We start from the raw sequence: 16,061 nt of genomic DNA on the forward strand, positions 1-16,061 counted from the left end.
AAAATATTAATAACATTGTGTTTCTTCAGGAACACTAACACAAATTTTTTTAATATTGTTTATATATATATATATATATATATAATGTACTTTCTTTAGGAATACAACGAGATATATAATTTTCAAGAGCATAAATAAAATATTCTTCTGGAATATTGACATTAACGATTCATTCTACCATTCGAGCTAAATAATATTTATGCTCTACATGAGTAACAATGAAATATTCTTCTTGAATATTTATATAACGTGTGTTGCGTTTCTTGGAGAACATTAACATTATATTCGTTTAAAATAACTATAATTTAAATTATGCTTCTACAGGAACATTGAGTTAGTATTCTTTTTGAAATATTGAACTTGTAATATCATGCTCTTTATAAGCAAGTAATATTCTTTTAGAATATTAATAATGTTGTGCTACTTCAGGAGTAATAACGAACTATTTATAACAGATAAATGTACAACTAATATTCTTTTGAAATATTAATTATAATATTGTGCTACTTTTGGAACAACAAGATGATAAATTCTTAATTTGAAGTTCATAGAATAATATCTAAAAATATTTAATTACCATATAGAAATTATATGAATTTATGTAGAAAAACTTAATTACCAAACATGCATTAGGAAAAATAATCTCCATACATAGAAGTTAACAAAATTAGCTAAATCATTTATTGGTTAAATCTTTTACCAACATGCAAAAGATACTAAATATACATGTTACTTTCACATATCTAGAAATTAAAGATAGAACTAATATGTAACAGATTCAAAAGACAGAATTAATACTGAATAATATATGAAAAAAATGATCGTGTATGAAAAAAGTGAAGTAATATGTTTCAGATTACACATACAAACATGAATTAGAATTAATATGCATACCGATGAAAAGAGAGAAAAAGAAGCGACCTTGTTATGATGTATATGTATATTGAAATATTTGACATGCTACCAAATTAATTTTGGTACACGTGATAAATATTCATGTCTATAAAAATTATTACCTTCACTAAACTTTGAAAAATTAAGCTATCGTGCTGATAACTTGTTATAAAAGTGAAGAAAATAGAAGAGAACAGAAAGAAGTTAATAGACTTGTGTATGTTTTATTAAGAATCAAAGTCTTGTATTTATAGGACAGAATCATGGATACAATAGTAATAATTTCTAGGGTTGCAGGGGTATAATTGTCATTCACCTTTAAACCCTAATAAACTTACCTTACAACAATTATTACTTATTTTTATATAGTTTATTTTTCACTTAACTTAATTTCTTCATTTTTCTCTCATGCATAATATATAAATAAACTCCAAATCCACTAAAATATATTAAAATTCTTCCAATTAATGAATCAGAATTTCACATATTCTACAAGATTTAACGAAAATCAATCTTCGAAATTTGGATTTCACAAGACTTTAATAGAATTCTATATTGAAAGGAAAAAAAATCATAATTTTTTTGTTTAACATAAATGTTCATCCATTTAAAAAATAAATAAATATAAATAAAGTAAAAGTCATTTCAATCTAAAGAAATTATTTTTATTATAGTGTCCAGTATTACATACAAAATATAAAGTACTTTTTTAAAGTAAAATATGAAATAAATATCTTATGATTAAAGACATATTGGATTCGTAAATAGAGTTGATTAAAAAAATTGGTAAATAAAAGCATAATGGAATGATGAATTTTTCATTTTTAGCGATACACGTAGAAATTCGATTCCAAATTCTAATTAAAATGAGAACCCATTCCTAACTTCTTATTTCTCTCCCATAAAAATTGGAAATGAGATATTTTTATCACTATTTATTATATATAAACTAATCTTTTATTTTTGTCAACAGTATAAATAATTTTAACTTTATATTTATGGACTCGACAGTATAAATAACTTTAACTTTATACATCGGCCCTTGTGGCTCGTCAGCTCGGGACTTAATTTAAAAAAAAAAAATGAAAAAAAGAGTCGGCCCAGCTTGGGCTAAGGCTCGAGCCTGCCTTTTTTTTTTTTTTTTTTTCCGGGCTTTTGTTTGGCTTCTTCTCGGGCTCGAAAAAAGCTCGTTTAAGTGCTTGTTTGGTTTAGATTTTAAGTCAATTAAAATTAAATTTTATGACTATTATTTCACTATTTTAGCCGTTATTTTGAATTATTCTCTCACAAGTAGGACCCACTTTATTTCTAATGGTCAAAAAATCAATTCTCAAAATCCCTATCAAACAAACATTGATTTTACTCGAACTGAGCTCGAGTCTTGAGTTTCGGCTCGCGAGCCGACTCCGCTTGACTCGTTGACCTCTCTAGAAGCTTCTCAGTTACCTTTAATTATATTAATTTAGGGGGCCGATGTATATATATTCACTTTTAAAGAGACAATTATATTATATTTTTAGGGTTTGTTCAATAGTAATTTTGAGAATTGATTTTTTGACTGCTAGAGATAAAAAGTGGATCACACCCATGATAGAAGTAAAAAATAACGTTTGAAATAGTGAAATGACAGTAAAAAAATTGATTTTTTGGAGAGAAAAATTACTACCAGACATACACTTAATCTTTTGTAAATTTATTCAGATAGAAAGATATAAAATTAAATAAAAATATATCGTTCTAAATCATCCACTAATATTTATCTTTATTAAATTCTTTTAGTCCTTTTTATATTCTTTTAGAATTTTTTTTTAACTAAAACTCAAATTATAATAAAATATCCTCTTCAATTGAAATAAAAAACAACAATGAAAGAGGTACTATTAAAAAAATACATACAGACACAGGCTTCAGTCATCATCCATTCAGTCCGGTTGCACATTCTTCACATTCATCATGCGAGATGTCGATTCTTCCTCATAGCAATATATCAAGAAGAATTTGAAAAGTTTCATTATAGATTTGATGAATTTAATATGTGAATGATTCTTGATTTGTATTTGGGTTTTTAGATAATGTATGTTTTAAATTCAAGTAATATCAGTAATAAATTTCACCTTTTTTTTTTTTTTTTTTTTTTTTTTTTTCCTTTGGGTCTTCCGATTGGGTTTTGGGGTTTGGGGGTGGTGTGGAGATATATTAACTGTGTGTTTCGCCCCGATTCTTGTCAATTTTTTTCAACTTTTTTTCAAAAAGTGTGGGCCCCATGCAGAATATAGGGACGGTGTCCCTGCAACAAACTGAGGCATCTGGGTGTGTGTCAATCATTTGAATTATGGAAATTTTTGAAAAATCATTTAAGCCCTTTAATTGGAATTTTGTTCCTTCTCTTTCTACCTTTGTGCTGGAATTTTTATTCTTTCCATTGAGGGTGAAATAGTCATCAAACTCAAGGCAGTGTTCCATTCTATATCATCTTTGACAAAAGACTCAATGATTGTAATATTTTATCAGGTTAAATACTATAGCAAAATGAGATGTGAAGAAAAAAATTGGAAAAGAATGGAGATCAAACGGTGGCTAAATGTGGTGAAATTTGGCTTGGAACGAGAAGCCTTTGTCAAGTTTATCTTAAAATAGTAGATAACGATGTAATGTGAGCGAGCGAGAGAGAAAGATCTTGAATTTCATTTAATATTTATTCGCAAAAAGCTTAAATTAGACACATTTTGAAAAGAAAACGGCACAGAAACAAATTTGTAAATAGTAATTGGCATTCCCACGTCAAATCTATGATCAACCCTGGGTGGTCATCAATGCCTTGCCATCTCTTTGAGCAGTAATGCATATGGGATCATCTTGCATCGTACATATGTGCACTGATTCAAGTCTCAATTTCAGTACACGTTAACGATAAAGATTTAAAAAAAAAAAAAAAGCATTTAGAAGCCATATTAATTAGTAAAACTACTTCTTTGATTTGTTGCTCTTTCTTAAAGGCTTTTGTTGACCTTAAAAATGTTGCCAATAGATGTCGGACCAACCTGCGCACACGTGAGCGAAAGTCCAACACGTTAAGACACGTCGACGGTCTAAAACGGAAAGATCAAGGGCATGAGAATAGCTCAATAGCACGGGACGAGAGCGTTCGAAATTTGGCAGTATTGTTCGTGGACCGATTGTACAATAATTATCAATCAGTGTTTATGAATGTATATGTAAATATGCGTAAATTCGTATTGTGTTGCAAGATAATAAGAAAGAGAGAGTAAAGTGTGATTTCTTGTATTGATTCTTGCATTAGCCTTTCTATGGGGTACATGGGGGAATATTTATAGTGGTACACGTGAAATGGTAGCCCTTGGATGAGGTGGCATGTGGCCTCATCTCTTTAGCTTAAACGTTTAATCCTAGGCATTATCCTTGACTAGTTAGCTTGCCGCGCATTTATTGCCTATGCAGAACCCCCATACTAGTGATAAGATTTAACATTTATACTTATGACAAACATCCTATCAATCATTCAAGTAAGATCTTTATGCAGAAGATCTCTTGGGAGAAGTGATCATAGAAGATGTTCCTTTATTGTTCGGAGACTCCTGCTTCGGCTACTTTCACATGGCCTCGGTATATGGACCTCGGCATGAAGGGCCTCGGAAGCTTCAGAATAGGCTAATTTATATGGGCCTCGGCATATATTGGCATAGGCATTTGTCGACCTCGGTTGGAGGGCCTCGTCTATGCAAATCACCTGGGCTCCAGTGCCACGTGGTTCGGCATGAGTTGGCTGTGCGCCCCGATGGGTTGCCCAAGTGTGCAAACCCGTAATAATAGTCCCCCAAATCCGAGTATAGTCATTTATGTAATGCGAGGACTTCGGTGAAGTAAAGTCAATTGGTTAAATCGAAAGAAATTTTTGAACCCCAAATAATAGTCCCCCAAGTTCAAGTATAAATATTCATATCATGGTTGGAGTTAGAAATGTCCTATGGTGTTCTGCAGAGGAAGCCGAGGTCGTTGAGAACCGAACCTGCGAGACTTGATGGTTGAATGATGAAGAGGAAGCCGAGGTGGTTGGTGGAAACTGAACCTGTGAGGCTTTTTGGCTGAATGATGAAGAGAAAGTCGAGATTGTTGGTAAACCAAACCTGTGGGGCTTTATGGCTGAATGATGAAGAGGAAGCCGAGGTGGTTGGGAAACCGAACCTCCGAGGCTTGATGGCTAAATGATGAAGAGGAAGCCGAGGTGGTTTGGGAAATCGAATCTGCGAGGCTTTATGGCTGAATGATGAAGAGGAAGTTGAGGTGGTTGGTTGAAACCGAACTTGCGAGGCTTGATGGCTGAATGATGAAGAGGGAGCAGAGGTAGTTGAGAATCGAACCTGCGAGACTTGATGGCTAAATGATGGGGAGGAAGCCGGGGTGCTTGAGAACTGAACCTGCGAGGCTTGATGGCTGAAATATAAGGCACTTTGATAATAATTGTTCATCGACAGTTGTGCCAATGATTTGATGTTTTGCGCATATTTTCGAGGAAAGATGGCTAAACCGTTAAAACTTCCAAGGCGCCTGCTGCCGTCGAATTAAAGTCGTAATCATGAGAACAGCTGAAACTTCTAGAAGCAGACGCGTTGGGGGAGGTGCATGTGAGACACTTTTAAATCTAAGGTATAGGTTTGAAAAACCGTTTGAATTCTACACCTCCAATTTGATTTAGAATGAAGGGTCCAGATTGGATGGGCTTTGATCAGATGGTTGGGGTTCGTCCTGGCCCTTTATAAAAGGCGAGAGACCCCCATTTTTCTGGATTTTCTACCTTTGCAATCTGATTTTTCTTCCAAAGCTTAAGTTTTCTGGCGTTAAAGCTGTTTGTTCCCTGGTTTTTCGGCACCATTCTGTTGGCGTAGTTATTCCCGTAGGTATTTTCACAGAAAATCCCTTGTATTGCGTTCTTAGTCCTTTTCTGAAATGGAGTCCACCTCGGGAAGGGAGTTGGCCGCTGTTGCGTCATTCGATTAGGGGGCTAGTTATAGGGGGACTTCGAGGTTAAGCAGTATGCTATGACCGAGGAGGTAGTAGACTACAGTGAAGAGTGGGGGGTGCCTAGAGTCCCTTCAAATATGACATGGAAGAGGCTGGGGGAGATTAGGGAGAGGTACTGTGTACCTCATTATGTAGAGATGTTAGTACCCGAGACCCATGAGCGAGCCTGCTATCCGAGGCCTAGATGCATGGCGGTGAGCGAGTACCTTTTTAAGGCAGGTATGCGTCTTCCTCTGCACCCCTTCTTCAGGGTGGTGCTGAGAAACTTTATGTTGTCGTCGACCCAGGTTCTGCCAAATGGGTGGAGCCAGTTGGTTGGCTCGTACTTCCTATGGAAGGAAGTGTCACTTGGGGAGGACATGCCTCTCCACGTTTTTATGACCCTATTCTAGCCTAGGGTAATAGGTAAGGAGTCAAGGGGGTGGTATTACTTAACTCCTTGAGGGGCTCATGCACCATTTGTGCTGAGGCTGCCTTCTTCCATTAAGGGGTAGAAGGAGTCGTGGTTCTGGATGAGGGGCAGGTGGCAGGCGGTGGAGGGGGACACAGTCCTGGCTTGCACAGTATCGACCCAGTATTACGAAGCTCGTGAGTCTCCCACCTAAGTAGTTTGCATTTTGTATTCAAATTTCTTTTTCTAACTGTTGATGCTTCCTTTGCAGATAGTAGTACGAGGTTCGAGTTGAGAAAGGAGGAGTTTGAAGTGATAGAGGACATTTACAAGAGACCTCTGAAGCTTCACCACTTCGACCACCTCATCGACCGAAGTCCCTAATTGCTGATGGCCTTCAAGGGTAAAAAGCTCCTATTCTTATGTATTTCTTGCTTTTCGTTTTGATGCTGATGCATTGACATGTTCTGTAGACAAGTTCAAGAGGAGGGAATACCCAGCCCCTGACATGGCCTCTATACTTAGGGCCACATCCACTGTGAAGGTGAGGCCCCTAAAGTCGGGGTCGACTGGTACCAAAGAGGTTCGGGGGAGGGTCGAGCGCCTCTCTAAGGATAGAAGTTCAAGGGCTCCTGAAGAGGGGACACCTCAGAGGCCAGAGAAGGCCAAAGAGCCTTGGGAGAAGGAGAAGGTCCTCGAGGAGCAGAAGAAGAGGAAGCTGGTTCACGTCACCAGCTCGTCAGGAAAGTTTGAGACCTTTGTATCCCATGAAAGCAAAGAAGTCACTCAATTGAATCTCTTTGAAGCCGCCTCGAAAGCGGTAAAGATTGAAATGGTTCGACGAGCCGAGGCTGAGGAGGCTAAGGAAGAGGCTGCGAGGAGGACAGCTGAGGCGGCAGAGGATGAGGCCGCCAAGTAGAGGCCTGCGAGGGTGCAAGGAAAGTCTCCGAGCTTCCTTGCTGGAAGGGAGGAGGTTCTAGCTCCAGCTTTGGTGGAGGCTCTGCCACCTGAGATCCAAAGTGCTACAGAAAGCTTCTACAAATTCTGGACGGATTGGTGGCAGTTGCATGCCTCCTCATGTGATGCCACGGACTTGACAAGGGCCCTCGTGAGTCAAAGTGTGAGGACCTTTGGCCTCGCACTGGAGTGCAGGAAGGCCCTTATTGACTTTCAAACGAAGACCCAGTCCTCGGAGAAGAAGATGGCCTCTCTTGCAGAGGAGCTGAAGGGAGCTATAACTGAGGCAGAGGAAGCGAGGGCCCAAAAATTTGAAGATGCGGCCAAGTTGGAGTCTACCTTAGCTCAGATCAAGGCGTTGAAGAAGGAGGTGTATGAGTCCTAGTGCGAGGTGACCTCCTTGACTAAGAAAGTGGAGGTTTCCAATGACCACCAGAAAGTGACTGCCGAAGCCTTGGAGAAGGCAAACTTGGAGCTAGTTGGGGCCCAAGATGCGTACAAGTTCTTGGAGGGCCAGATAAAGTGGTATGTTGATGAAGCGGCCAAGGCAAAGGAGGAGGCCAATGTGGAGAGGGAAGAGGCGGTGAAAGACTACATTGCCAACTTCCACAATAGCGAGGAGTACAAAGGCTTCAGTACCTAGTGGAGAAATTATGCTTATGACGGGATGATGAAGAGGGCTGAAGAACTCTACCCAAATCAAGACCTGTCACAGTTGAGGTCGGAGTTTGTGGATGAAGTGCCTCAAATTCCAGCTGATGAAACGGTTGGAGATGAAGTAGCAGAGGCAAAAGAAGAAAGTTCTGATGCTTAGGCTGCGGAGCCCCCGGCTACTGAGGCACCTCCATCATCCTCCCAGGCTTAGGATGGTTTTCTTTTCAGTTATTTTTGATGTACTGGCCTTAGGCCCCCCTTTTGTAATCTTGATTGAAAATCAATATAATATCTTCTTTCATTCAATGTTGTTTTTCTCCTAAGTGCATTGGCCTCATCAAGCAATTGAACTTAATGTTGATTGAAGAACTAAATAACTTTAACTTGGTATCCTAATTCCAATCACTTGAGCAAGTAAATTGTACGAAAACCTCACGAGCCATGACCAATATTGGACTTAAGCAAATGAATTGTACTTAAACTTAATAACTGTAACTTGAATGGATCCTGACTGGACCATGTTTCAGTCGAACTGAGAATATTGCTATCTGATTCGAAAGGTAGTCGTGTGAAGCTAGTAGTGGTTGAGCCTTGTGAATCAATGGGTATAAAAGTTTGTTTTGTTGAGGCTTCCCAGAGTCTCGGATTTCAAACGAGGTGGCCCAGAGATGGGACGCTAGCCTTTCCTTCGAGGTGACGACGCTTCCCAACATGGTGGATGGTTTAGTCATGCTGAAGCTTCTCCCAGTTGCGTTCAACCTCGCCAAAGGGAGGCAAGTGCATGCGTCTCAGAGTTCAAACGAGGTGCTCCAGAGATGGGACGCTGGCCTCTCTTTCGAGGGGACGACGCTTCCCAACATGGTGGATGGTTCAGCCATGCTGAGGCTTCTCCCAGTAGCGTTCAGCCTCGCTAAAGGGAGGCAAGTGCATGCGCCTCGGAGTTCAAACGAAGTGGCCCAGAGATGGGACGCTGGCCTCTCCTCTGAGGTGACGATGCTTCCTAACATGGTGGATGGTTCAGCCATGCTAAGGCTTCTCCCATTGGTGTTCAGCCTTGCTAAAGGGAGGCAAGTGCATGCACCTCGAAGTTCAAACGAGGTGGCCCAGAGATGGGACGCTGGCCTCTCCTCCGAGGTGACGACTCTGCCCAACATGGTGGATGGTTTAGCCATGTTTAAGCTTCTCCCAGTGGCGTTCAGCCTCGCCAAAGAGAGGCAAGTGCATGCGCCTCGAAGTTCAAACGAGATGGCCCAGAGATGGGACGCTGGCCTCTCCTCCAAGGTGACGACGTAATGCGACACGTGAATTCAATCATGGATAATTTTATTGAATCATGAAAATGTTACATAAGCTGGGAAAGATCATCCAGCGAGGTAGTACATTCATTGATAATAGATTCAGAGGTGCTCAATGTTCCATGGATGGGATTATGCCTTGCCGTCCATGTCTTCAATCCAGTAAGTCCTGGGTCGGATCTCTTCTCTGATTTTATATGAACCTTCCCAGTTCAAGCCCAGGGAACCGATGCCAGGTTCCTTTGAGGAGAGGAAGACTTTCCTAAGGACCAGGTCGTTGATTCGAAATGACCTTTTCTTTATCTTTGAGTTGAAGTACTTCATCATCTTTCTTTGATATGTGCCGAGCTTCAGCTGGGCGTCATCTTTCCTTTCATTAATGAAGTCGAGGTCGCACCTGCAAAGCTCGTCGTTTGTTATCTCACTGAAATGCAGACGTCGTGGAGATGGAAGTCCGACCTCAACAGGGCTCATCGCCTCAGTCCCATATGCCATGAGGAAAGGTGTTTCCCCTGTTGGGGTCCTCGCAATGGTTCAGATTGCCCAAAGAACATGTGGCAGCTCATCCATTCAGGCCCCTTTTGACACATCAAGCTTCCTTTTCAGGACGTACTTGATTGTCTTGTTCATAGCCTGAAACTGGCCATTTGCTTCTGGGTGGTGAGGCGTGCAGAAGTGCTTCTTGTGTCAAGTTCTTCACACAAACTTTTGACCTTCTTGTTGTCAAACTATCTACCATTGTCTGAGATGATCGAGTTGGGAATCCCGAACCGATATATGATGTTTTTCCACAAGAACTTGGAAGTGTTGGCTTTTGTAATTTTTGCCAGGGGTTCAGCTTCAACCCACTTCGTGAAGTAATCAATGGCCACAGTTGAGAGGCTCGCACGTCCTCTGCCTTTTGGTAGAGGACCTATGAGGTCCACACCCCACTTCGAGAAAGGTCAAGGGCTGGAGACCGCGGTCAAATCTTGTGATAGTTGTCTTTGGACAGAAGAGAATTGTTGGCATTTGTCACATTTTCATACAAACCCGAGGGCGTCCCTTTTCAAGGTAGGAGTCCCAGCGACCCACATCACATTGGGGGCCTCGGTTGACGGCATGAGGAGGTGCTCTATAGGGACTATTGTGAGTAGTTTGGAATCATTGCTACTTGCAAGTTTGGAGAGTGCATCCACATGTACATTTTCGATGTGGGGGATCTGGATCAACTCAAACTTTTCAAAGGATGGGATGAGGTTCATCATTATTTCCAAGTAGGAGGCCATTGTTTTGTCCCTGGCTAAAAAGTTACTGTTGACCTGGCTAACGACCAGCTGGGAGTTACTACCGATGAGTAGCCCCTTTACTTACATTTCTCTGGCTAACTTGAGGCCTGCAAAAAGTGCCTCGTATTCTGCTACATTGTTGGTGGCCTTGAACCCGAACCTCACTGTCGACTTCAGGTTGTGACCTTCCGAGCTGATGAGGACAACTCCGGCACCTGAGTCGGCATCCCCAGCCTACCCATCAACGAATAAGTTCCACACAGGGGGCTCGACTTGTTCCATGGTTTCATCTACCTTGTGTAAGTTGGTGAATTCTGCCACAAAGTCAACCAAGGCTTGGCCCTTGATGGCTGCCCTAGCCTTGAACATGAGGTCAAATTCATTTAGCTCCACCGCCCATTTCAATAATCTTCTTGAGGCATCGGGCTTTTGGAGTACCCGCTGCAGGGGAAAGTTTGTCAGCACATGGATGGTGTGGGATTGGAAGTAGGGTCTCAACTCCCTGGAGCCGTGATCAAGGCCAAAGTGAGCTTTTCCATATCGGGGTAGCGGGTTTTCGACGATAGGAGTGCTTTACTTGTATAGTAAACGGGGAGTTAGGTGGTCCCCTCTTCTCAGATTAGAACCACACTGATGGCCTCATTGGAGACGCCTAGATACAATTGTAGAATTTCACCGGGTTTCGATTTGGAGAGGATGGGGGCCTGTCCTAGATGTCTTTTCAGACCTTGGAAGGCCTCTTCACATTCCTCATTCCATTGGAACTTTTTCCCAACTTTTAACACTTTGAAAAATGGTAGGCATTTGTCTGTAGCTTTGGAGACGAAGCGGCTAAGCACGGCCATTCGCCCAGTCGAGCTTTGCACCTCCTTTGGCTTTTGGGAGGACCTCATCTTGCATAAGGCCTCAATCTTCTCAGGGTTGGCTTCGATCCCGCGTTGGTTGACCATGTATCCTAAGAATTTGCCCGAGGACACTCCGAAGGTGTACTTGCGGGGGTTGAGCCTCATCCTATATCTTCTTAAGATTTGGAAGGTGCTGTTGAGGTGCGTTATGTAGTCCCCAGCTTCCAAACTCTTTACCAGCATGTCATCTACATAGACCTCCATTGTCTTGCGGATGAGGTCCACAACAGTCTGTTGACAAACCTTTGATATGTTGCTTCGGCGTTTTTCAACCCGAAGGGCATCATCTTGTAGCAGTAAAGGCCTCAGTCTGTGATGAAAGATGTGTGTTCCTCATCGACCGGGTGCATGGGAATTTGGTTGTAGTCGGAGTATGCGTCCATGAAGCTCAATAACTCGTGCCCAACCGTGGAGTCTACCAATTGGTCAATCCTTGGAAGTGGAAAGCTATCCTTCGAGTAAGCTCTGTTGAGGTTAGTAAAATCGATGCACACCCTCCACTTGCCATTGTGTTTCTTCACTAAAACTGGATTGGAGACCACTTCGGATAGGTGGCCTCCCTGATGAAGCCATTTTGGATGAGCTTCTGAACTTTTTCCTTTAGGGCCTTGTACCTCTCAAGATTGAGGGCTCTCCTTTTTTGTCTATGCGGGACAACCTTAGGATCAATTTTCAGGTGGTGGCAACTGACCTTAGGGTCTATGCCTACCATGTCCTCATGCCTCCAAGCAAAGATATCGAGGTTCTTACTTAGGAAATCCTTGAGCTTTTCTTTCAAAGTGCTGGACAAGCCCTTGCCCACCTTTAACAATTTGGATGGGTCTCGGGGTCCACCGAGAAGCTCTCAAGTTCCTCAACTGGAGATGCTTGAGGTTCGTGTTCAATTATGCGGGGATCAATCTCATCGATAACCAATACTTTTGGATTGGGTGGTGCATCAATCATTTCGACATTTTTCGGTTCGCTGGGAGCATCACCTGGGACATCAGCCATGATTACGTCGGCGATAATTACATGGACGTCCCGGGGCTCTACCTTTCTGATGGATCTTAGATAACACTCTCTTGAGCCTCTTTGGTCGCCTCTCACCGTTGCCACCCCATTTTCTATCGAGAATTTCATGCATAGGTGGTAGATGGAGGTGACGGCTCCTAATTTCTTTAGGGCTGGCCTAGCTAATACTCCGTGGTAGGCCGATCGACTGTTGACAACGAGAAATTTCATGAAGTTCATTGTCATTTGGGAGACTCCCCCATCTTTACTGGGAGTGTGATTTTTCCTCTCGGAGTGATACTATCTCCGGTAAATTCGTACAAAAGGAGTGGTGGTGGATGTTAACTCATGGTCCAGTATCATCTTGTCAAAGGTGGATTCGAATAGAATGTTGACAGAGCTACCATTGTTAACTAACATTCGTTTGAGCCCATTCTGGGCTATGACTACTCTTACCATAAGTGCATCGCAATGGGGGTAGTTAACTCCTTCGACATCCTCCTGGGTAAAAACAATATGTGGAACTTGATTTCTCCAGGAGCTGTTGTCCACAATGTAGCTTGTCAGAGGGGGGTATTTTGCCTCCCGCGCATAATTCCTTTTGGTGTTTCGTGTTTCACCGCCAACATACAGGCCTCTAAATATGGTATCCACTTCGTGGATAGGGGCCTCATCCTGAGCTTGTCGATTTCTTTGGTGTCTACGCCATTCCCTGGGCCTCTTTGCATCACGCTTCCTTCATCGCAGAGAAACATCCCTTTGACGAGGATAAGTCTCTTCATGCCCAAGTTGGTTATCGTACCTAGGCGGGGGCCTGTTCGTCTAGGGCGATTCATTTATGTCTCTGGGGGGTTCCTGTCGGGAGCAGTGAACATAGTCTAGGCAATCTGCTGTGTCGTATCCATAGGACCGATGGTATACACGGTATCCAGGTGGGTTCTGATTTGACCTATTTCTAGGTCCCGAACCCTGGCCTCGGCCTCTACCCTTACGGGATTCTTGCGGAGTTTCCATCTGCTGGGTGTTGGCGACTGGGTTGATATCCTTATATGCCAATATAGGAACGACGTTAAGAGTAGTGGTGGCAAGTGCTTGCCCAGAACTCTCATTACCTGCTTGGTTCATTTGGTAGTCAATCAAGTGGGAGGTCGGCCCTCTAGCACGTTGCCTTTGAGGAGGTGGGAGGCCTCTATTTGCCTTGTTCCTATGCTCAATCAATTCTTCATTGATGATCTCCCGTCTCATCATCTCGAGTAGGGCATCATAGGTGGTGGGATCTTGATTTTGCATGTCCCTCCAGAATAGGGTGTTCATGTTCAGACCTCCTCTCAATGCAGATAACACCTCACGGTTAGTGACTTGCACATAATATGTCATCTCATCGGTGAAACGTGATAGGAAGCTCTTTAGGGAATCCCCATGTGTCTGTCTCATGTCTTGGAGACGTTGGATGGGGGACTCTCCCTCTTTGCTCACAGCGAAACTCTTCAAGAAGGTCGTCTTGAAATCGGGCCAACTTCTTATGTTCCCAGGTGGTAACTTACTATACCAAATTTCAGCTGCTTCGCTAAGTGTTAAGTGGAAAGCTATACATTTCACAGCTGGGGTGGCGCCCCTTAGGCTTAGGTGAGTTTTGTAAGCATTCAGGTTCTTCTCTGGGTCGCCTCTTCCGTCATACTTTGGTATCTTTGGCATAATATAGTGGTTCGAGACCTAGGCGCTCCTTAGTTCCCTTGAGAATGGCAGGTTTTCCTCGTCATCGTCCAAGTCACAGGACCTCTGCTGCTTATCTGAATCGTTTTCATCGGCCTTATACCTTGGTTGTTGGTGAGAGGTTCCGGGATGGTTCCTAGCCTCTTCCTTCCTCATTTGGCGCCTATTTCTAGGCAGAACAACACGGGGGGCATTTTCATGCCTTCCTTCTGGCTGTTGAGGCATTGGAGGTGAAGGCGGTGGCCTTGTCCAAGGCTCGTAATGTTGTTGTTGTCTAAGCCTCAGTTCAGCGGGGCTAATTCTGTCAAATACACTGCCTGATCTCCTTTGTCTTTGCTCTTGCTCATACGGAGGTGGGAAGTTATCATGGTTTAAAGGGACCTCGGTAGGTCGACCAGAAGTGTAGTTGGAGGAAATATCAACTTCTACTTCCCTTTCAAATGGGCTTCTACCTTGGCTATAGTCGGCAAGGTAGCCCTATGGCTTTGAATTTCATCTTCTTGCTGGTAGTGCCCTTGAGGGGACTATGGAGGAATAGGGAAGCCTCCCTGGCCCTACATTTGGGCCATGAGTTCTCTCATAGCCATGTTTTGGCTAGCAATGTCCCTCATATTAGCAGCCATGGTAGCCATTTCTCTTGACAGCCGGGCCGTCGCACTCATTCCACCTCTTCTATGGTTGTGGTGGAGTCTATGCCGAGCTGCTAAGACAGCTGCTGAAAGGGGCACATCAGCATTTTCTCTTACCCTCCTGGGGGTGTATCTTCGTTTTAACTCATTTTTTTGCGTCTTACCTTTCAGATTTTTGCTAAGTCTGGGGCTTCCTCTTGTTCTTTTTCAAGAAAAATCCTTTTTCAAAGGGGATGCCCAAATTCTCCTCTTTAATAAGCTTTCACCACAAGGTTGTTCGTGGTTATAGTATGGTTTCCCACAGACGACGTCAATCTGTTGACCTCAAAAAATGTTGCCAACAGATGCCAGACCCACCCTTGCATACGTGAACGAAAGTCCAACACACTAAGACACGTAGACGGTCTAAAACGGAAAGATTAAAGGCATGGGAGTAGCTCAACGGCGCGGGATGAGAACGTTCGAAATCCGACGGGATTGTTTGTGGATCGATTGTACAATAATTACCAATCGGTGTTTGTGAATGTATATGTAAATATGCATAAATTCGTATTGTGTTGCAAGATAATAAGAAAGAGAGAGTAAAGTGTGGTTTCTTGTATTGATTCTTGCATTAGCCTTTCTATGGGGTACATGGGGGAGTATTTATAGTGGTACATGTGAAATGGTAGCCCTTGGATGAGGTGGCACGTGGCCTTATCTTTTTAGCTTAAACGTCTAATCCTAGACATCATCCTTGACTAGCTAGCTTGCTACGCATTTATTGCCTATGCAGAACCCCCATACTAGTGATAAGACTTAACATTTATACTTATGACAAACGTCCTATCAATCATTCAAGTAAGATCTTTATGCAGAAGATCTCTTAAGAGAAGTGATCATGGAAGATGCTCTTTTATGGTTCAGAGGACCCTGCTTCGGCTACTTTCACATGGCCTCGGTATATGGGCCTCGACATGAAGGGCCTCGGAAGCTTAAGAAGAGGCTAATATATATGGGCCTCGACATATATTGGCATAGGCATCTGTCGACCTCGGTTGGAGGGCCTCGTCTATGAAAATCACCTCAGCTCCAGTTGTAGAAGCCGAGAAATAAATTGAAATTAGGATATTATGTTGTGATGATCTAGCACCATGAACCTATCTCATTCAAGAAATGAGTTGTGGAAGCTCACACCATTTAAGATTTTGAAAGTCCAAGCCATAAATTAATTAAAAGCCCAACAATTTAAAAGATTAAGTTTAAGTAAATTTGATTACAAAGATTTAATGAATAACTGGGTTGCCCCAATGGTCATCTACATGGTATTTCATATAGGCAAC

The sequence above is a fragment of the Olea europaea genome, chromosome 10 (genome assembly GCF_002742605.1).
Source record: "Olea europaea var. sylvestris chromosome 10, O_europaea_v1, whole genome shotgun sequence".
NCBI lineage: Eukaryota > Viridiplantae > Streptophyta > Magnoliopsida > Lamiales > Oleaceae > Olea > Olea europaea.